Source organism: Bufo bufo, chromosome 1 (genome assembly GCF_905171765.1).
Source record: "Bufo bufo chromosome 1, aBufBuf1.1, whole genome shotgun sequence".
Lineage (NCBI taxonomy): Eukaryota > Metazoa > Chordata > Amphibia > Anura > Bufonidae > Bufo > Bufo bufo.
Window position 1 is genome coordinate 437,822,620 of NC_053389.1, and position 22,390 is coordinate 437,845,009.

The following is a 22,390-nucleotide window of genomic DNA, read 5'->3' on the forward strand; positions in this document are numbered from 1 at the left end:
CATCACTGACTGCTTTTAATCACAAGAAAATCATTTCCAAATAAGTAATTTTCCATACAATTCTCCTCTGCCACCTCAGATCCCGCTGAGAAAGGTCTTTCATAGACCGAAACGTTTGGGAAATATTATGTGGCTTATATGATTAACTTCATCCTGGATATGATTACATTATATGGAAAATTACTTATTTGGAAACTATTTTCTCGTGATTAAAAGCAATTGAAAATATTTCTGGAGTGCCGTGGAACGTCTTGCATTATAGGATTATTATCCCTCTCATGTGCACCCAGATTCTGAATAATTTGGAGTGCAGATCTCACACTACTCAGTATATCACTGACAGCATAAGTGCATAAGCGATCAAAAGTTTTATTACATAAAAAAAAAAATCTCCAAATTAAAAATACACCAAAATTGCAAAAATAAAATGCTCACCACATATTTGGTATCATCGCATCCATAATGACGAGGGATGAGCGAATTTCATGTTATGAAATTTGTTTGCGCTTCATTTGGTGGTAAAAGCAGAATTGCGTTATGGATTCCGCTAGCACAGACCATAATGCAATTCTATGATGGAATGCCTTTAGAGGCATTATGTTCTTCATTCCATCATAATAGAAGTCTATGGCCTGCAAAACGGATCCGCCCCCTTTCCGTTATGCAGGAGAGGACGGAATGTGGATACCAAAATGGTGCCACGAAAATTTACAACTTGTCCCACAAAAAACAAGGCCTGGTACAACTACATCGACATAAAAATTAAAAAGTTATAGCTCTTGGAAGGCAACAATCAAAAACTGAAAAAAATTGCTTGGTCACTAAGGCACAAAACAGGCTGGTCACTAAGGGATTAATTAACGTGCATTGCAGCTTTATTGCTAGCCTTTTAGCAGACTGAAAGAGGGTCAGAAACGTATGGTTCTGCCCTACCAGAGGCGTATCTAGTGAAAATGGCGCCTATGGCAAGCACTGAAACTGCGCCCCTGTCAAAATATTTTAAACCCATCTTTCAGATAACCTTAACAAAAAAAAAAACACGATAGCTCTTTTGTAGAACCCCCATAAAAACTTACAGTTACTTGACTTGGCCCTTGGGGATCTCGGACGCCACTTCAACACTTTGGCCGGGGGCTCGGCGGAGCTGATGTTGTGCTTTAACCTAATGAGAAAGATTTCATAATAAGGATTTGGAGAAAGGGCAGAGGGATAGCAGAGCAGGGAGAGGCTGGTGCTGCTACTAGGGGGTCATACCATGGGGGAGTAATAAAGCCCACCATAATGCCCCCCCAGTAGTAATAATTCTCCTTATAATATGCAAAACATTTGTAATGCCCCCAGTTGAGCTAATGTTCCCATAATGTGCCAATATAAAATACCCCTTCTCAGTGCCCCCGTAGATGACCCCCATAGTGCCCCCCCCTTCCCCATAGTACCCACCATAATGTGTCCCAGTATAAAATGCCCCTATACAGAGCCCCCATATAAAATATCTTCTTTTTTAGCCTCAGTAGATGCCCCTATAGTGCCCCCCAATAATCTGCAGTAAGATGTGCCCCCATAGATGCCCCCAATCATGTGCCAGTAATAAGAGCCCCCCCACCATCATGTGCCAGTAGCCAGAGCCCCCCCATATCATGTCAGTAGCCAGAGCCCCCCCATATCATGTGTCAGTAGCCAGAGCCCCCCATATCATGTGCCAGTAGCCAGAGTGCCCCCAATCATGTGCCAGAAATAAGAGCCCCCCCACCATCATGTGCCAGTAGCCAGAGCCCCCCATATCATATGCCAGTAGCCAGAGCCCCCCCATATCATGTGCCAGTAGCCCCCCTTATGTGCCAGTAGCCCCCCTATGTGCCAGTAGCCCTCCTTATCATGTGCCAGTAGCCCCCCTTATCATGTGCCAGTAGCCCCCTTATCATGTGCCAGTAGCCCCCCTTATCATGTGCCAGTAGCCCCCCTTATCATGTGCCAGTAGCCCCCCATATCATGTGCCAGTAGCCAGAGCCCCCCCCATATCATGTGCCAGTAGCCAGAGCCCCCCCCCCCCCCACCATCATGTGCTAGTAGCCAGAGCCCCCCCATATCATGTGTCAGTAGCCAGAGCCCCCCCATATCATGTGTCAGTAGCCAGAGTGCCCCCATATCATGTGCCAGTAGCCAGAGTGCCCCCATATCATGTGCCAGTAGCCCCCCATATCATGTGCCAGTAGCCCCCCTTATCATGTGCCAGCCCAGTAGTCCCCCCTTATCATGTGCCAGCCCAGTAGTCCCCCCTTATCATGTGCCAGCCCAGTAGTCCCCCCTTATCATGTGCCAGCCCAGTAGCCCCCCTTATCATGTGCCAGCCCAGCCCAGTAGTCCCCCCTTATGTGCCAGCCCAGTAGCCCCCCTTATGTGCCAGCCCAGTAGCCCCCCTTATCATGTGCCAGCCCAGTATTGTACCTATATAAAAAAATAAAAAAAAATAATACACTTATACTTACCTCCAGCAATGCGATGCGATGCAGGCCACCTCTTCCGTCTGTGTGTCCCTCGCTATACGGCTCAGGCGACGCGATGACGTCATCGCGCCATCACCGGCCTCTGATAGGCTGCCAGCACTAAGCCGGCAGCCTATCAGAGGAACAGGAGGGGACACACCTCTCCCTCCTCTGCCGCAGCACAGACAGGCATCTGTATTGCCGTCCTGAGGACGGCAATACAGATGACTATGGAGATGAGCGCTTCCGCAATGGAGGCGCTCATCTCCTGCTCTGCCCTGCCGCCGGCCGCGGCCCGGCGGCCGCCCCCACTTGTCACCAGGGCCGCAGCGCTGGGGTGCGGGGCCCGGGCACCCACTGCACCCCGTGTAGGATCGGCCCTGGTCGCCCCCCCCGCTTGGCGCCTATGGCACTAGCCATGGCTGCCATAGCTTGGATACGCCACTGTGCCCTACAACCATTACATAGTACCCCACAAGCCATTTCCCGAACTCTGGTTCGGTTCCAAGTGTTTTTTTAACAGTGAAAATTAATTTCTGAAGTTATTACCCGAAGTCTCACAAGACTTTGCAAAGCAATAACTTCGGCTCATCGGAGCCAATACATTCTAATACTGTACAAAGCTCCTGCTCCGTACAGTATTAGCACAAAGTTTTATACAAAACGACTTCGGATGTTTCATCCGAAGTCGATTCGCTTATCCCTACCCACAAGCATACAGTTACAGTGTCTCAGAGGGCACAAATTTATTCTAGCCAAGAATGTGGCACAGAGATGGTTGCACACAGAAATGTGAGGCATGTAGTTTGGAGGTTACTAGTTGTGATGGCACATTCTCTGTCAGAGACAGATTGGTCATTGGCTCTTCTGGTAGAAATCCCACCCGGACATTTGGGTCAGCATAAAATCCAGTTGGTTCTCTGTGGTACAACCAAACTGGTTATTGAAATCACAGCCAGTATGCCCAACTGGGGGAAGCAGTTGACATCCCAGTCCGGCTGGATGCCGCATGTCTACACCACTTCCTAATGAGCGTTGGTCCCCTGCTCTCCACTACCATCTCCACTATTGAATGAGGGGACAGCATACAGTACCTAACTATACTGTCTCCTCCTGTCGTCAGTGTAATATGATTTTGTTTTACTTGCTTAGTTGCTTAGGTAGCACCAACATACATTATCATCATGGGAGAACATACAAACTCAATGCAAATGTTGTCCTTGGTCAGATTTGAACCTCGGATCTCAGTGCTAACCACTAAGCCATTGCGCTATCCTCTGTGAGTCCTGACAAGTGACAACCCTAGCTCCACTCCAGTGGCTGACAATGATCCTGAGAACTGACGAACAGCAAATCTCCCAGGCTCTGTCCTATGTCCTCTCCCTAACCACCCACCAAAGCTCTCCTCTCCACACTATCAGTGACACTCCACAATCCACCTGCTTCCACACTGCTGATCTCTCCTCACAACATGGCCAGGTGCTCCTTGAACCCATCATAGGATTTTACACCTCAGGTTGTGCACTGTACACACGTTTTTTCTCACACCAGCCTCCTACATACTGACAGCTCATCACCTCACCGGCCATGTCCCCTCAGATGTCTACTCTGTTCCCTTTATAGAAATCTGCCCACTCACTGTACACTTGATCCCCTTCTCTATAGTCACATTCTAGCTGATACAGGATATTCACCAAAAACTGTTCTAACTTTTTCACTCTTCAGTCCCAAGCAGGAAAAAAAACTTCTGCCATATAATCATCCGCTTAACGCCACAGAGGCATAAAAGAAGGACATGGGGCTTTGACATAATCCCTCACCCACTAGCATACAACCTACAGTTTTGGTTTAAGTGATAAAAATAAATCATAGTAAATCACTTTAAGGCCACATGCACATTTTGTGTGCTGAAGAAGCTAAGTAAATGAAATGTGAAAATTGAAATGTGGTGCAGATTTTGAAATCCACAGGATGACAAATTGTGCAGATTGTCAGTGTAGATTTAACCCTTTGCAATGAAAATCGTGAAATCTGGAGGAGCCATTCCAAGTAAAGATCCTCAACAAAATCCTCACATAACATGCAGGTTTTGGTTGTAGATTCGAGGAAAAGAAGTAAAATCTGAGGCTTTCTGCGCTGAAAATCAGCCTACATTACACTGCCCTGCATGTACCCTAATAGTGCATCCACATGGGAGGCATATGCTGCAGGTTTTATGTGCATGGATAACACCTTTGCCACTGCCTGGCCCTGTCAATCAAAGCAGCAGGAGAGGGGATGGTCACAAAAAGGAGTGAAGCGTGAGTGCAACAAGAGTAGTGGTGAAGCCCTCATTGCACCAAAGGTTTAATTTGCATATTAAGGAAAAGTATCGTATCTCAGGAATGGAGCCTCGGATCAATTAAAAAAACAACAAAAACAGTGTTTTATTCGTGTGAACCACAGCTATGTGTCTATGCAAACAGTTTGATAGGGAGGTCACTGGTGGCAGATTTCCTTTAAATTATGAACATACACTGCGAAGATAAAACTGGTAAGACTCTTCCCTACCTGTGAAATATTGTTCGCACTGCATTGTGAAAGACTTTAGCAGGTGTAAAGTGCAGAGTGTGGGAAGTGAAACATTCTGGCTTATCTACATCATTAGCTCTCCTCTTACTTGCTAATGACTCCGCTTGGCTTTATGTACAGAGTGCCTGTGCAGATTACAGCTGATGTAAAGAGCTGTGACAAGTAGTTCGAGAGTACTCAAGCTGCCATAGCTCCCATCATCACTGCACAGCAGCTGCTTTCTGCTCCCCATTCACCGATACTCTCTGGGTAGACTCCACAAGCTGACCTTCCAGGGATGGGCAAATTTTAGCTGGAGGACAGCACACACCACTGACCCATAAGTACTAAAAATCACGGTCTGAGTGGGTCCTCGGGCAATATAGCCTGGTGGCCCCACTTTATCCTACCCTATTTAATCCAAGGAACCCTTTCACACACCTGAAGGAGCAGAGAAAGAAGCAAGTGAGCATGTGTGCCCATCTACTTTGTCAGCATGTTTGTCCACCTATGTACATTTACTGTGGTGGACACAAAAAAATCTGTTTAATAGAATCAGCAAGGGATGCTTTTGTAATATTATTCCTGGACCACAACGTCTATATTTCTTAGTCCCTCTTGACATAGGAAATGTGTGCCAAATACCAGCCACAGCAGCGTAGCTGCCTTAGTCAATGATTGGCTAAGAAGTTTCATTTCTGTGTTGAAGGACCAGGAAGCAGAGACCAGTGGAGGACCCAAGGATCTTCATAATGGGCGTGGCGGGTGTTTGGTGAGGAAAATATGCTTCTTTCTTTTTGACCTTTGTTTTTTTTTTGTTTTTTTTGCTTGTTTTTATTTAATTCCTGCCAGACAATCCATGTGACCTTTACTACAGAGAGAGAAAATGCCCCAAAAAACTGCAATTTTGACATTTTTATTCAATTTACTGATCACTATAAATAATGTCATAGCTAGGGATGAGCAAATTTCATATTTTGAAATTCATTTGCACTTTGGTGGTAAAAGCAGAATTGCGTTATGGATTCCGTTACCACGGACCATAACAAATTCTATGACGGAATGCATAACGGAATGCCTTTAGAGGATCTGTCCCGTTTCCCTTATGCAGGGGAGTCCTCTTCTGTACGACGGTTTGCTCTTTCATTGGGTGATCGTCAGTACCTTTTACACAGGTCAGTAATCGGAAACAAGCATTTCTACAAACGCTCTTCCCAGATAATTGTCCTGGTTATCGGTCCATTTAAAAGGACTTTAAGTTGCTTATAGCTCCATTATTCACTGTCCTGATACTATTTAGGGTGGCCAACCTCCTTAATGTTTACTTATCCAGAACATATCTGCACCCTAAATACTCACAGATTGGATGATTTTTTATTAAACCATAATAATATTGCTGTCTAAAAACTGAAGAAGCTGCAATACATGTACTCCACATTCATATAAGTACAGTGATGGAATCCTTGCATCACCTCTTTCCATAGAAACATAGAAACATAGAATGTGTCGGCAGATAAGAACCATTTGGCCCATCTAGTCTGCCCAATATACTGAGTACTATGGATAGCCCCTGGCCCTATCTTATATGAAGGATGGCCTTATGCCTATCCCATGCATGCTTAAACTCCTTCACTGTATTTCCAGCTACCACTTCTGCAGGAAGGCTATTCCATGCATCCACTACTCTCTCAGTAAAGTAATACTTCCTGATATTACTTTTAAACCTTTGCCCTCTAATTTAAAACTATGTCCTCTTGTAGCAGTTTTTCTTCTTTTAAATATTCTCTCCTCTTTTACCTTGTTGATTCCCTTTATGTATTTAAAAGTTTCTATCATATCCCTCTGTCCAGTCTTTCTTCCAAGCTATACATGTTAAGGTCCTTTAGCTCTTCTCTGAACTCTCTCCAAAGTATCAATATCCTTCTGGAGATATGGTCTCCAGTACTGCGCACAATACTCCAAATGAGGTCTCACTAGTGCTCTGTAGAGCAGCATGAGCACCTCCCTCTTTCTACTGGTAATGCCTCTCCCTATACACCCAAGCATTCTGCTAGCATTTCCTGCTGCTCTATGACATTGTCTGCCTACCTTTAAGTCTTCTGGAATAATGACCGCTAAATCCCTTTCCTCAGATACTGAGGTTAGGACTGTATCACTGATTTTATATTCTGCTCTTGGGTTTTTACGCCCCAGGTGCATTATCTTGCACTTATCAACATTAAATTTTAGTTGCCAGATTTTTGACCATTCCTCTAGTTTTCCTAAGTCCTTTTCCATTTGGTGTATCCCTCCAGGAACATCAACCCTGTTACAAATCTTTCCATGTGTGCAGAAAGATCATACAATCATACTCAGCTCTCATGTAAGACAGTTGAGATTATTCATACTATATAAAGCAGACGATTGCTCTGGGGGGGCTACAGTTTTTATTAAGACAGTGGGTGTGGAGCCACTGTGCCAACCAACAGATTTGACCAAGGGCTAAACTTACAAGCGTTATGCTTGCAGTTCCCTAGTATTCACCCTTTAATCACTATACAAGGATCTGAACTTTGCTGCCGGGAATGCTCCAGGCCACTATGTCTTGGAGTAGTCTTTGTGTGCTTGGCTGCTGACCAATGGGGGGTCAAGAGACAGCGGTGCATAGCACTGAAGGGACAGGCAAAACAAGGTCAGGGCAGGCGGAGTACGGTCGAATCCATGAAACAGTCCAGTGGTCAGGGCTGACAGAGAAGGGTCAATACTGTAATCAGGCACAGGGTCAGGCAGCAGAAAAATAGATGAAGCCTGCCAGAGAAGGACATATGGAACTATGGTGGCCTGGCCTGCTACTGATGATGCATCTCTCCTCTTGTGACAATATAACAAAATAGCAAAGACAGGTGCACGCTGCGGTCTTACTAAACCCTCAAACTGGTTTTAAAATTGAGAGATTAGTCAACATGTCCTATGGTGTAGAACATGTCTAAGCCCGGGCACCACGCCAAGGTTTCTCAAGTAGCCCGGGACCTAACACTCTCCTAACTGGGCCGTATGGGCAATACCAGGAGCCAGTGGGCAAATTACAGGAGCATGAGGCCGACTCACAAACAACTCACCAGTTACCTCCAGCATGTGTCCATGCTTGCAATGGGAGGAGGGAGGAGTCTGCGAGTCCCACTCAAGACTGGCTGATATGGCCCAGGCCTCACAGGTGCACCTAAATGTGGCCTGTAGATGGAAAACAGGCACATTTAAATTGGAGTTTATACACCTCCAGAAATCTCTATATATACAAACTGAAAAGACTAGCGTGGTATTAGCAGGAGGTGCTCAAACCCAATCTTTTCTGACCAGGAAAGAGCAGGCCGGAGTACCTTGGGAATTGGAGGCGCCCGGATCGTTCCTGGCCAACACTTTCCAGGTGTAGTCCCCCATACTGGAAAGAAGGGACAGACCCCAAAAAAACTGCAGAGTGTGTCACAGGAGGGGGATACGGAAGGACACCACCACTCAGTGTGACACGTGCCCCGATCATCCGGGCCTCTGCATTGACGGTTGCTTCAGTGAGTACCACACTTCCAAGAAGTACTAAATTTATAATCCCCTTTTCCATTTAGCCACTGACAATCGATAAAAACTATGGTTCTCAGACTTGAGACACCCAAAAAAAATTTTGTAAAACTAAAATAATAAAAAAAAGTAGAAAAATTAGGTATCGTCGATAATAATCTCCTCTATAAAAAATACCCCATGACCTAACCCCCCAGATTAACACGGTCCCAAAAAAAAAAAGTGCAAAAAGTTTATTAGCAAGCGATCAAAAAGTCATATAGCCTCCAAAATAGTGCCACTAAAACCGTCTCCTCATCCCGCAAAAAATGAGCCCCTACCTAATACAATCGGCTAAAAAACTTTAAGTTTTTTTTGTATCAAAAAGGATAATATAGTCTAAAACCTAAATAATTGTAAAAAAGTAGACTTATTAGGTATCGCCGAGTCGGTAATAATCTCCTCTACAAAAATTCCCCATGACCTAACCCCCCAGATTAACACGGTCCAAATTTTTTTTTAAACGGTGGCAAAACAGCTATCTTTGGCACTTTTCAATACGTTTTTTCCGGTAACAAAGCAAGGGTTAACAACCAAACAAAACTTTATATTTATTACCCTGATACTGCAGTTTACAGAAACGCCACATTTGTGGTAGTAAACTGCTGTATCACTAAAAGGCAGGGCGCAAAAGGAAAGGACCGACATGGTTTCTGGAAGGCCGATTTTGATGGCCTTTTTTATTGACACCATGTCCCTTTTGAAGCCCCCCTGATGCACCCCTAGAGTAGAAACTCCCTAAAAGTGACCCCATCTAAGAAACTACACCCCTCAAGGTATTCAAAACTGATTTTACAAACTTTATTCACCCTTTAGGTGTTCCTCAACAGTTAATGGCAAATGGAGATTAAATTTCAGAATTTAAATTTTTGGTAACCTTACTTCACAAAAAAGTAATATAGAGCAACCAAAAATCATATGTACCCTAAAAATAGTCCCAACAAAACCGCCACCTTATCCCGTAGTTTCCAAAATGGGGTCACTTTTAGGGAGTTTCTACTCCAGGGGTGCATCAGGGGGGCTTGAAACAGGACACGGTGTAAATAAATCGGTCCATAAAAATCAGCCTTCCAAAAACCACACGCGCCCCTTTCCCTCTACGCCCCGCCGTGTGGCCGTACAGTAATGTACGACCACATATGGGGTGTTTCTGTAAACGGCAGAGTCAGGGCAATAAAGATACAGTCTTGTTTGGCTGTTAACCCTTGCTTTGTTAGTGGAAAAAATGGGTTAAAATGGAAAATTTGGCAAAAAAATGAAATTCTGAAATTTCCTCTCCATTTGTTAATAACTCTTGTGGAGCACCTAAAGGGTTAACAACGTTTGTAAAATTAGTTTTGAATACCTTGAGGGGTGTAGTTTCTAGAATGGGGTCATTTTTGGGTGGTTTCTATTATGTAAGCCTCACAAAGTGACTTCAAACCTGAACTGGTCCCTAAAAAAATGGGTTTTTGATCATTTATGCAAATTTTCAAAATTTGCTTCTAAACTTCTAAGCCTTGTAACGTCCCCAAAAATAAAATGGCATACCCAAAATGATCCAAACATGAAGTAGACATATGGGGAATGTAAAGTAATAACTATTTTTGGAGGTATTACTATGTATTATTGAAGAATGGAAAATTAAAAGTTGGAAATTTGCAAATTTTTCACAAATTTTGGTAAATTTGGTATTTTTTAATAAACAAAAATGAATTTTTTTTTTACTACATTTTACCAGTGTAATGAAGTACAATATGTGACGAAAAAACAATCTCTGAATGGCCTGGATAAGTAAAAGCGTTTTAAAGTTATCACCACATAAAGTGACACTGGTCAGATTTGCAGAAAGTGGCCTGGGCAGGAAGGTAAAATATGGCCGTGTCCTTAAGGGGTTAAACTAGTTTTGATAAATCTCCCCCTGTGTGTTTTGCTATAATTTTCAAAGTGTCAACTACTATGCTATTAAACAATATTCTAACTACTTACCATAACATAGCATAACTTAGTCTATTTAGTATGACATGAAAAAATACAGAACTAAACAAAGCAAATAAAAAAAAATATTATTTATTGAAAGAAAAGTGAATGGCACAATTTTCTCTGTAAGCAAATTATCATTGAAGGAACTTTTTTTCTTAGAATACATCCACATAAATTTGATTGATGGGTGAAAGTTGTTGAAACTGCTATAGAAGACTGCAGGCGTTTTCCTCTCCCTTTTCTATTATAATCATGTCATAAACAGATACCTTCACTATCAAGAAAACGCAGAGGAACGGGCTTAATCATGTTCGCTCAGGTGCCAGAAGAGTGAATGCTATATTTAAGATTAAGGGCCGGATGTACTTCTTAAGCAACACAATTATGTACCAAAGAAATGGTGATTAGTGCAGCAGACTATCTGTCACCAAGAATTATCAGCATGTTTAGGTCTTTTCTGCATTCACCATATACCACAAAAGAAACTCAACAATAGCCACAAGCATAAAGAAGTGGATACCTTAAATTAATAGGACGACACCCTCATAAAATTTGTACAAGACAGTCAACATGAAAGAATAATAGGTACAAGTGTGACATAGATAACTGTATGGATTATAACAGATACAACAACAGCAAAAATAATATGCAGTGGTCCCTCAAGATACAATGGCCTCAGGATACAATATTTTCAACATACAAAGGTCTTTTCTGAACCATCGTAAATTGTTTTGTTTTAAAATTATTTTTATTGTTTTTATAACAATTAGGATGTACATTTTTTGTTAGCCCTACAAGGGCGCCAATAAAAGAATACTTTTGATAAAGTACAATCAAAAGGGAGCAGACAAATCACAGAATAACAAATAAAAAAAAGAAGAGGAAGGGGGGGTAGGAGAGATTGAGGGAAGAGAGGGTGGGGGGGAAGGAAGCATCCGTGGTGTTGCTGAATGGTAGGATTTGTTCCGCAAAATAGTGCAATAATGCAATAATACTTTTGATGTTTACCAGTCGTAATGCTATGTAATCAGTTTGAAAAACCTCTAAAATTTTTCCAAGGCATCCAAATTGACTCAAATCTATGTGGTGTTCGGGCTTCCCAGTGAGCTATCTGCTCAAGGCGGTACAATTGATCGCATCTACTAATCCACTGTTTTATTGGGGGTATTTCAGTCTTTTTCCAGTAGACTGCTATGAGTATTCTGGAAGCTGCCAATAGAATCTGAATCAGTCTTTGCGAGTCTCTAGGGCACCTGAGATTCCCGAACACCCCAAAGAGACACACTTTCGGAGAGGCTGGAAACGGTATCTTACAGATCTCAGACAAGATCTTACATATCTCACGCCAATAGGAGGCAATTTTGGTGCAACTCCACCATATATGGCTGTGGGTACCTACGTCCTATTCACATCTCCAACAATTTGGGCTGCATTCAGGGAACATGCGGTTAATTTTTTGTGGCGTATAGTACCATTGAGTGAGTACCTTACAGCTTGTCTGGGCATGATAGGGTCAATATAAGGCTATATAATTTAGATACCTTACCCTTTGAGTCTTTTATTTGCAGAGCCATTTTTTCAAAAACTGATTTTTCTAAAGGTACACTAAGATTTTTAAGGTGGTATTTCATAGAAGGAATAAAATGAGCTTTTTGAAAAGTTGAAAGGCTTGCTACCGTAGGGTGTTTTCCCAGATCTTCGAGAGTTGGGACATCATTCTCTGGGCATAACGATAAAACTGGAGTGGTAATAGCTTTGGCTATGTCTGATATGGTTTCCCAGATGAACCATCGTAAATTGAAACTAGACTCATTATACAATGTCTCAGACTCAGATCCAACCAATCAAGGCCACTTCTCTGGTAAAATTGCTGTATTAGTTGCTAGTTAGCAGCTATTCCTGACTGTTATAAGTAAGGACTTGTTTTATCTGTCTTAGTTATCTGCTTATTTTTCTTAAATCTTCATTTTCTCTTATATTGGATGACATTTTGGGGCTTTGGAACTGATTACTCAACTTACAATGGTTTCAACATACAATGGTCAATCTGAAACCAACTAATATTGTAAATTGGGGGACAACTGTAATGACAAACTTGGTAGTTCAGTTAAAGGGAATGTGTCACCTATATTCCCATAATGGCACATATCCTTTTCTTCTAACCTGATTTTATTTTATGATTGTTGATTTTTTTAATTCTGTTTTCTGCATGAGATTATGGGGCAGCCATTTTGTCTGAGCTGTCTACGGTATCCCCTGCACTGCCTATGAGCCGTCTATGATATCCCCTGCACTGCCAGAGGTTGCGCCTAATTTATGAATAGGCACAGGCCTCATCATAAATTAGGCGCATTCTCCAAGCAGTCCATAAACTTAAACTGAAGTCAACGCCAGCTAGCAGCTGATGTAGATTTCAATCTATTATGTGTCAGAAAACCAGCATGAAAGAAGATAAATGTGCTGGTCCACTTCTATTTTATAATGTATGAAGATGCAATAGGCAAAGGTAGGTATAACATTTAGGGCACTTGTCATCTGGTCCACAGCCCGAACGGTAGAGAAAGACAGAAATTTTGTATACTCTATGAAGAATGTATAATTGTGGGAAAGCCTATTTCTCTCAACCAGAGATGCATTAGGAACTGATTTTAATGTAACCTCCCATTTTGTGAACACCTCTCTAACCTTCTGGGCAAAAGTTATGCAGAATTTTAATATGGTATATTCTGTTACTCTCCTGCAGGATCCTAAGATCTGTTTATTTGGTCTGGTGGATGACCTACCCTTGGATACCTATCATAAAATAGCTGGGAAATAGAAGGGAATAAATCAATAAGGCGAAAGCCTTATTAATGTATAAGAAAGTAACATAAAAAATGGGGAGCTCATTGGAAATTTGAAAGGTTAGGGTCTCAATGGTTGGACTCTCTAGACATGGCTGCTAGTAGTCTGTTACAGAATAGGATGCTGTCTCTTCATACACTTGCCAGCACTCCCTGATAATATCTAATGTATATTTTGCTGCTCTATATGTAAATCTGAATGGCTGTGTTGTTGGGCTTTTATATGTTGCGTCTTTTATATATGACTGGTACCTCAGAAGTGAAGCCGTGTTCAGTTTTCCAGTTTAAAAATCAACTACTGAAGTTATTCAACAAAGTCTTGCACGACTTCGCGAATAACTGACTTCAGCTAACTGGAACCCGCACATCTTAATATTGACGGATCTCCATACAGCATTAATCTGAAGTTTCGAACAAAGCGACTTTGGATGTAGTATCTGAAGCTCGCCTCTCTCGTCTTTAGTGGCTAGGTCTGTTTAAGAGCATTCTTGTAATGAAATTAAAATGTAGTAAAGGTTATCATAGGTAAAATATACAGTGGGGTGGTTTATCAAAACTGGAGTTCCCATACGCCAGTCTTGATCTCCTTGACCTGGAATAGGATGCGCCTAATTCATTAGGAGGCAGAATCCTCTTAATAAATTAGGTGCATTCCTGCCCTGCCTTGCACCAGAAATTCAAGTCTACGCCAGCTAGGAGCTGGCGCAGACTTGAGCTATAACTTTTTATAGTACAGTATAGGCCCGTCCCTCTCATTAAGCTCACCCCGTTTCTCAACCCTTTTGAGAAGTGTCAGAACCTCCAAAAGTCACAAATTATGGAGCAAATATGGCATGTGCCATAATCTGTGACTTTTTTTTACCCCACTGTTGTGCTGTGTTGTAGCTCTACCTTGATACAATGGAATTACTAAAAATATCTTGCACAAAAAGAAAACTTTTTCGGCTAATTATAAAACACATTTGCTTTCTTTAGTAGACCTCTGTCTCTTGCAGAAGAAGAAAGGAAATTGCAACCACCAATGTATACTAACATGTACATTTTTCCATTACACTTTGCAAGGAAGTAACCAGCGATGACACAAATTCAAATACTTAGAGCAGTGAGTTTCACTTCCTCATGGGTTGTAATAGTGGAACATACTAAACTAAACCATGATGCTGTAATAGCAGAAAATAACGACCAATTCAAATTATTTTGTGACATAGATCTCAGTCTGGTTTAAATATAGACACTGGATGATTACACTGTACAGTAATGTTTAAGGCATGGAGAAAAATTAAAAAAACATACTTGACACTAAAGAAGATGCTAAAGTAATAAGTATAAAATAGGATGTAGGTCAAGAAAAAACACTGGTGTCTTCTAAGAAGGGTTAAGACTTTTCAGCACCAACGGTTGGTTGTAATGATGCTTCATGAGGAGCTGTGACTTCAGTACAGAAAAGCCTCAGTAATCCAGGGACATATTACATAAATGGTGTTTTGCCATAGAGAAGCACTGTAAGCCATTTGACTGTATTAATTTCAGCAATCTGTATCCTCAAGTACAAATGTATCACAGAAATGGATAACATGAATGGATCACAGTTGATAAGCCCCTTATTTGAACTGAGATGTACTTTTGCCAAATTACATGGTTTATTGAGGAAAGGGAAGCCTGCCTATGATCAGATAAATCATACCCCAAATCCTGTTCTTAGCCACTTGATGAGCGCTTGTCAAGTGCTCAACAAATGTTTTCCACAGATGGATTTTTGCAGCTTTTATGAAGATGGAAGCAATTTCTTGCCATGATGAAGGTCCAGGCATCCTTAGATGCAATAACTCAAACAACTTTCTTGTAATGGTAACCATTTATAACCTGAGAGTGTGATATCTTCCTGGTAGACAATGGGTTATCTAAGAATGATCAGAGAATGTTCTGATGAACACTTATGCAGGGATATGATGTATTATACTGTTTCACTTGCCTATATGATAGTGTATTTTTCCATTGTTACAGTGTGTTATCACATTATTATTCAGTTTTTGTGAAGCTGATGGTCCTATATAAATAATAATAGCAATGTTCTGAGATATTTGCTCCATTCAACAGCTAAAACTATCCAGTAACTGAGTGTTGGGGATTTTTTGGATGAAATGCTTTGAATTTTTATTAAACTTAAATGACCTCTGGGCCTAGACCACGTGACCAATGAACGTGACATCAACTAGCCTAGGTTAAGTTGCAAGAAGGCCGGGGCACTACTCTGAGTGCCAGTGCCTTCTCAAACAGCTGATCGTCCGGTGTCCCGGGTGTCAAGCCCCCACCGATCAGATACTGATGACCAATCCAGGGGATAGTTATCAGTTAAAAAGTCCCGGAAAACCCCTTTAAAGTTTACCGGTACTTTGAAAATACTTTTTATATGTCATAGTGACACATCAAATGTTTTAATAGGTGGGGGTCTGAGTGCTAAGACCCCCACTGATTGCTAGAACAAGGAAAGAGAAGCACTCACGTAAAGCACTCTCTCCTCACTGCAGAAGAACTTGAGACAGGTCCATAGACTTTCTATTGAGCCCTTTTCCTGCAGATAGTGAGAGCACGAGAGCGAGAGAGAGAGCTTCTCTCTCCTCATTCCAGCAATTGGTGGGGGTTCTTAGCATTAAGCCCACACGATCAAATCCTTTGATGTGTCACAATTTTTCAAAGTACAGGTAAACTTTAAGAAAAAAGCAGTATATCATTATCAGGAGTGAGCATCAAAATTAGATGAAGGAATGGCAATGGTTTATAGAAAGCCAGGGCAGTAATATGTACCAAAGTATAACTTGTCTCAAGTCAAAACAGGAAAGCAAAGGAAATACAGGCAAAACGAACACAGGATAAAGAAAAAGAGGAGTTAAATGTGCTGTTTTATGTATGTAACTCATGGAATTTCACTTACAAAGCACACATTCTGTATTTCTGTCCATACAAACAAAGAAAAAAGCCTTCCCTATACACTAGATCCTATAAAAATAGAACCCAAATATACACAGTAACTTGTAAAAAGTAAAGTTATAAAGTGAGACTTTTTCGAAGTCAAATAGAAACTGAAGCCATAGGTTTAACAGTTGGAAAAATCAATTAGCAGCATAGGAAAAAAAAACAATACTAAAATTAGACACAATGCGCGGTAAGGCAAATTCAACCAGTCAGTCCTCAGTATATAAAGGCAAATAGCAGTGCTCAATATCTATACCAATCAGCCTACAAGTCTGCAATCTTCCAATTTTCACAGCAAGATAGTGAGGCATGAAGCAGCACTTTAGTTCGGTCTGTCAGTAGCAGTACACATACCAACTACAAGGAAATGTACAGCAATTAAAGCGCATCTAGGCTGCAAAGGCTCCTATTAAACAAGTTCCTTGAGAATCAGATATGCAATGAAATGTATTCAGGGTACGTTGTGGGTTAGGGCTCTTTCACACTTGCGTTGTTCTGTTCCGCCATAGAGCTCCGTCGTCGGGGCTCTATGCCGGAAGAATCCTGATCAGGATTATCCCCATGCATTCTGAAAGGAGAGAAATCCGTTCAGGATGTCTTCAGTTCCGGACCGGAACGTTTTTTGGCCGGAGAAAATACCGCAGCATGCTGCGCTTTTTGCTCCGGTCAAAAATCCTGAACACTTGCCGCAAGGCCGGATCCGGAATTAATGCCCACTGAAAGGCATTAATCCGGATCCGGCCTTAAGCTAAACGTCGTTTCGGCGCTTTACCGCATATGACGTTTGGCTTTTTCTGAATGGTTAACATGGCTGCCAGGACGCTAAAGTCCTGTTTGCCATAGTAAAGTGTAGTGGGGAGCAGTATACTTACCGTCCGTGCGGCTCCCGGGGCGCTTCAGAGTGACGTCAGGGCGCCCCACGCGCATGGATGACGTGATCGCATGGATCACGTCATCCATGCGCATGGGGCGCTCTGACGTCATTCTGGAGCGCCCCGGGACTTGCACGGACGGTAAGTATACTGCTCCCCCTCTCCCCACTACTACTATGGCAACCAGGACTTTAATAGCGTCCTGGGTGCCATAGTAACACTGAACGCATTTTGAAGACGGATCAGTCTTCAAATGCTTTCAGTTCACTTGCGGTGTTACGGATCTGGCGGGCACTTCCGGCAAATGGAGTACACAACGGATCCGGACAACGCAAGTGTGAAAGAGGCCTTACTCTAATTTTTATTTTTTTGCACTGTGTTACTGTTTGCAGCTACTCATGGAAACTGTGATAGAAGAGAAACTTAGCACTTCCTCTGTCACCGCTAACCACAACATTAACTAAGACCACAGCACTTGTTTTTTTCTCAAGTGACACAGCTTTGTGGAAATAGATCTGTCGTGGAAAAAGTATATTTTTTTAGCTTTTCTAAAACAAAAAAAGAGAGAGAAATGTATTTATAGGACAAGGAAACAGTGATGTTCAGACTTTCCATTTATTGTAAAGCATTCAAAAAGATCAAAAATACGTATAGACCACATCGTTTTCATGTGATATTAATAGAAATGAAAGCACTGAATACCAATGTGACATAGTAAATAGAATCTGCAAGGCACGTGTTGCTACAGTTTACCAAACTACTTATTGCAGGTGACTTTGAATGGCCTTAAGGTACAGCCACACGGTAAGGTGTCTGGATGCAGTTTTCGAAGCCATAATCAGGAGTGGATCATAAAAGGAGAGAAAGTATAAAAGACAAATACAACTTCTCGTTTTTTTATTCACTCCTCGTTTTGGCTTCCAAAAACTGCCTCAGGAATACATACCATGTGGCCGTACCCTTATAGCAAGTAATGCAATCTCATAACAGTTTTCAGACGTTAAGGCTATGTTCACAGAAAGCAATGCTCCACTTATTGTCTTAGTGGATTTGAATCAAAAGCACGTGGAAGATTTTCTGTGACTGAAAATCAGTTCATATCATCTGAGTAGGGCTTGCAGAAATCCAGAAATTTTCTGCAACAAAATAGGTGGAGGTACCTTACAATTCCTAATAGAAGGCAAAGGATGATGTTAGCATCTATTGCCCAACGTGGTAAAATTATGAAATGTTAGGGTTGATAATTGTCTTCTGTCTTGCTTTTATTAATGTGCTACTAGGTTCATGAGAACAGTGAAAGGTACAGTACATACACTAAGATGCATATTTTTTAGATTGACTTTGACTGTCGGAGAGGCATCAATACAAAAAGGTTGTAGCAGACTATGTGGTTTAGTAACTTTCTCTACATGATACGTGCCATTTACTGAAGTGAGATGAGCCCATTAACTGTTCCTGTGCAGCTCAGAAAAGAGTAATTACCACAATTTGTCAAATATAAAGATTTACATACTTTATGTAACTGCCTCTGAAACCTTTCTAAAAGGGTCCATAGATATTATCCTATTTATTTTGTCTTAACTCATATATATAAATTAATTTCTGTCTGTTCTTTATGCATGGCCAAACGACTGGACGGATCTGCACCAAATTTGGCACATAGGTACATCAAGTGTCTGGTAAGGTTTTCATAAAGCTCTCAATTCTCTAGGATGTACAGTTCCTGAGATTTTCTCAAAAAATGTAATAGCCAAAAGGCGCTCGCAACTTCACTCATATCCTGCTATTCACATGACCCTTATTATCCAATAGAACAGGGATGCCCAACTTGCGGCCCTCTAGCTGTTGCAAAACTACAACTCCCAGCATGCCTGGACATCCTTCAGCTGCTGGGAGTTGTAGTTTTGCAACAGCTGGAGGGCCGCAGGCTGAGCATCCCTGCAATAGAAGCTCACAGGTCTTTCAGTCTTGACATACACACAGTTTTACACCAGGGTTCTATAACAACTTTTCTTTACTGTTTTGGGTTACTGTTAAGGGGATGTGGTGCTGTGAATGTCACTGTTAAGGTGGCGGGCTGCTGTGGAGGTCAATGTTAAGGGGATGTGGCCCTGTGGAGGTCACTGTTAAGGGGGCGGTGTTCTGTGGAGGTCACTGTTAAGGGTCACTATTAAGGGGTCAGGGTGCTGTGGAGGTCACATTTTAAGGGGTCAGAGTGCTGTGAAAGGTCACTGTTAAGGGGAGGCCACTGTGGTAACATTTTAAGGGAGCAGGGCCCTGTGGAGGTCAATGCTAAGGGGGCAGGCTGCTGTGGAAGGTCACTGTTAAGGGGGCAGGCCGCTGTGGAGGGCACATTTCAAGGGTGCAGGCCAATGTGGAGGTTAATTCTAAGGGGGTGGGGTACTGTGGGGGTCACTGTTGAGGGGATAGGCTGTTGTGGAGGTCACTGTTAAGGGGGCAGGCCACTGTCGAGGTCAATGTTAAGGTGGTGGGGCACTGTGGAGGTCACTGTTAAGGGTGCGAGGTGCTATAGAGGTCATTTTTAGGGGATGGGATGCTACTGAGGTCACATTTAAAGGGGGTGGGGTGCTGTGGAGTTCACTGTTAAGGGAGACGACCGCTGTGGAAGTCAATGTTTAGGGGGCGGGGGGCTGTTGAGGTCACTGTTAAGGGGGTGGTGCGCTGCAGAGGTCACTGCTAAGGGGGAGGGCCATTGTAGAAGTCAATGTTAATGGGGCAGGGTGCTGTGGAGGTAACTGTTAAGTAGGTGGGGCACTGTAGAGGTCACTGTTAAGGGGGTGGGGCGCTGTGGAGGGACACTGTGGATATCTTTTAATCACACACATAAACATTAAATGAAATAGTTGACATATATCCGTGCAAAGCCGGGTCATTCTGCTAGTAATTTTATAATTAGGGGGACACATATTGATTATTAGACTGAAGTCATCTAAGAGTCTATGTCCATATCATTTCCTGTTCCCATTGTCAGCTTTCATTGTATGACATAGTACACTTCTCTTCATATATTAGTTGCATTATATCTCCATTAGTATAATGGTGCTGATTATACCCCATCACATGGCCTCCAGCAATCCTAGGTCAAATTGAATTGTGGTTAATTGTTAGACTCATTAAATCTTCTTAACGATATGATGCAAGGGTAACATCACAATGCACAGGTCTGTGTCTGCATAGGGTTGGGCCAGGATCTGTCCTAGTATACTTAGTGCACTAACGTGTCTAAGCACGAAGCCTACTATTATACCTTCCAGTTGCTTGCTATTAAGAGATACAAGTGAAAATAACTATTGTTTTCCTTGTGTAGTGGTGCATGACTTATAACCAAAGTACCTAAAGAAGAGTAATAACATCGGAACTAATTAAAGCAATTGATATCTGTTTAATGGCCGCAAGTAGGCCATTACAGCACCTTTGTCATAATAATAAAATTGCAGAACTACAACCAATGTTTTTGCAGACCAGGCTATATTATTTAATACAGCATATAATTTGCAGATGACAAAGCAAAGAGAAAATGTGTAAAAATGATTAATTTATATGCATTCGATGCTAAGGCATACACATTCACAATGGGCTGAGTGAGAACATCTGATGGGCCAAGTATTTGTATTGTGCTTTGTATATCTCCAAAAAAAAAGTGTTAGTCTGGGTTCACATTACATTTTTGCCATCCGTTTAACGTATACAAAAAACGTATACATTAAATGGATGTCTCAGACAGATGGCATACAGTGGCATCCGTTCACTATAAAGTTCCATTGTAAAAAAAAACATATATTAACCAATACTTATTTTTTATTGTATCACAATACGAAGGTGAACTTGGCTTTGTTATTGAGGCACGAAGCCGAGTTCAGCTTAGTATTTTGCTACAGTAATTTATGCCAATAAACAAACTGACGTGATAAAAGTGAGACAAAGTAAGTCTTGCGATATTTGAAGAAACTTTGAAAAGACCTCCGCAGAGACGAGGTCCTCCGCATTCTACAGTAAGACGAAGCACATATTATTAACAGAGTTTTTAAATTAATTTGTTTAACCCTAATGGTGTTCTTGGTAGAGAACAGCATTTTTCAGTAATTAATTATAGAAAATGTCTTCAAATAGGAATAGCCAACTTTTAATATTGACTTTAAAAAAGTAAGTTACTCTTCAGACTGGTAATGGCATCCCAGTGATAGATTAATGTATTTAGTATGTTGATAATCTCCATTGTGTCAAAAATATACAGTATGTTAGTGGCAACGTTTTGATACTTTATGGCAAAAATATTCTTTTAGCTATTGTGAGCAAAGAAGAAAGATCAAAAGGTTATGTCTATATGACTTCTAAGAGCATATATTAGATATTCACGTGTTGAACATGATTTTATCAAATCAAGAATAACGAACTTTACCAAGAAGAGTAGCTTCCCTCATGGATAATAATGCTCTGATGTCATCATGTACATGAATGATGATGTCATGTCTGTGAACTATTGATGTCTGTGTACTGCAGTAGACGGTGGCATTTTTAATGCCTCTGGATATAAGAGTCTATTGTTTGAGAAATACTTTACCATTCTGCCATTTGACCATTTTTCTATTCCAGACCATTCTGCCGTTCTTTCATTCTACACCTTACTTTCAGGAGTCTGTAATAAAACATGTCAATTCCTTCCAAAGAATAATTGTTTCAAGAACCTTCTTGAGCTGCGGGCAGAGTCCAACAGCCTCATCAGTGATGTGTGCAGGCACGTCGTGTGACCATTGAGGCATGGAGCTACACCAGAACGCCTGATCGGCAGGGGTGTAGGACCTTGGCCCATTGGCTAGTGGTGGCCTCTTACGAGGCAGCCTCTTTAATAGTGCATTTACACTGTGTTTGCAGGTTAAGTCTGGCATATGGGCTGGGAAAACACATAAAGCATGTTATACTTGGGATCTCTCGAAGGTATACATCAAGGTATACTTTTGACATACTGTGCATGAGCCCTAGTCCAGCTGATTAAAGTTCGGCATCGTCAGTGTTACTTTCACATATTCTTTTATATAGAGCTTCAACTTTTTATTCTTTATTTCAGTTTTACAGCTTTCATTCCCTGTCTGAAAAT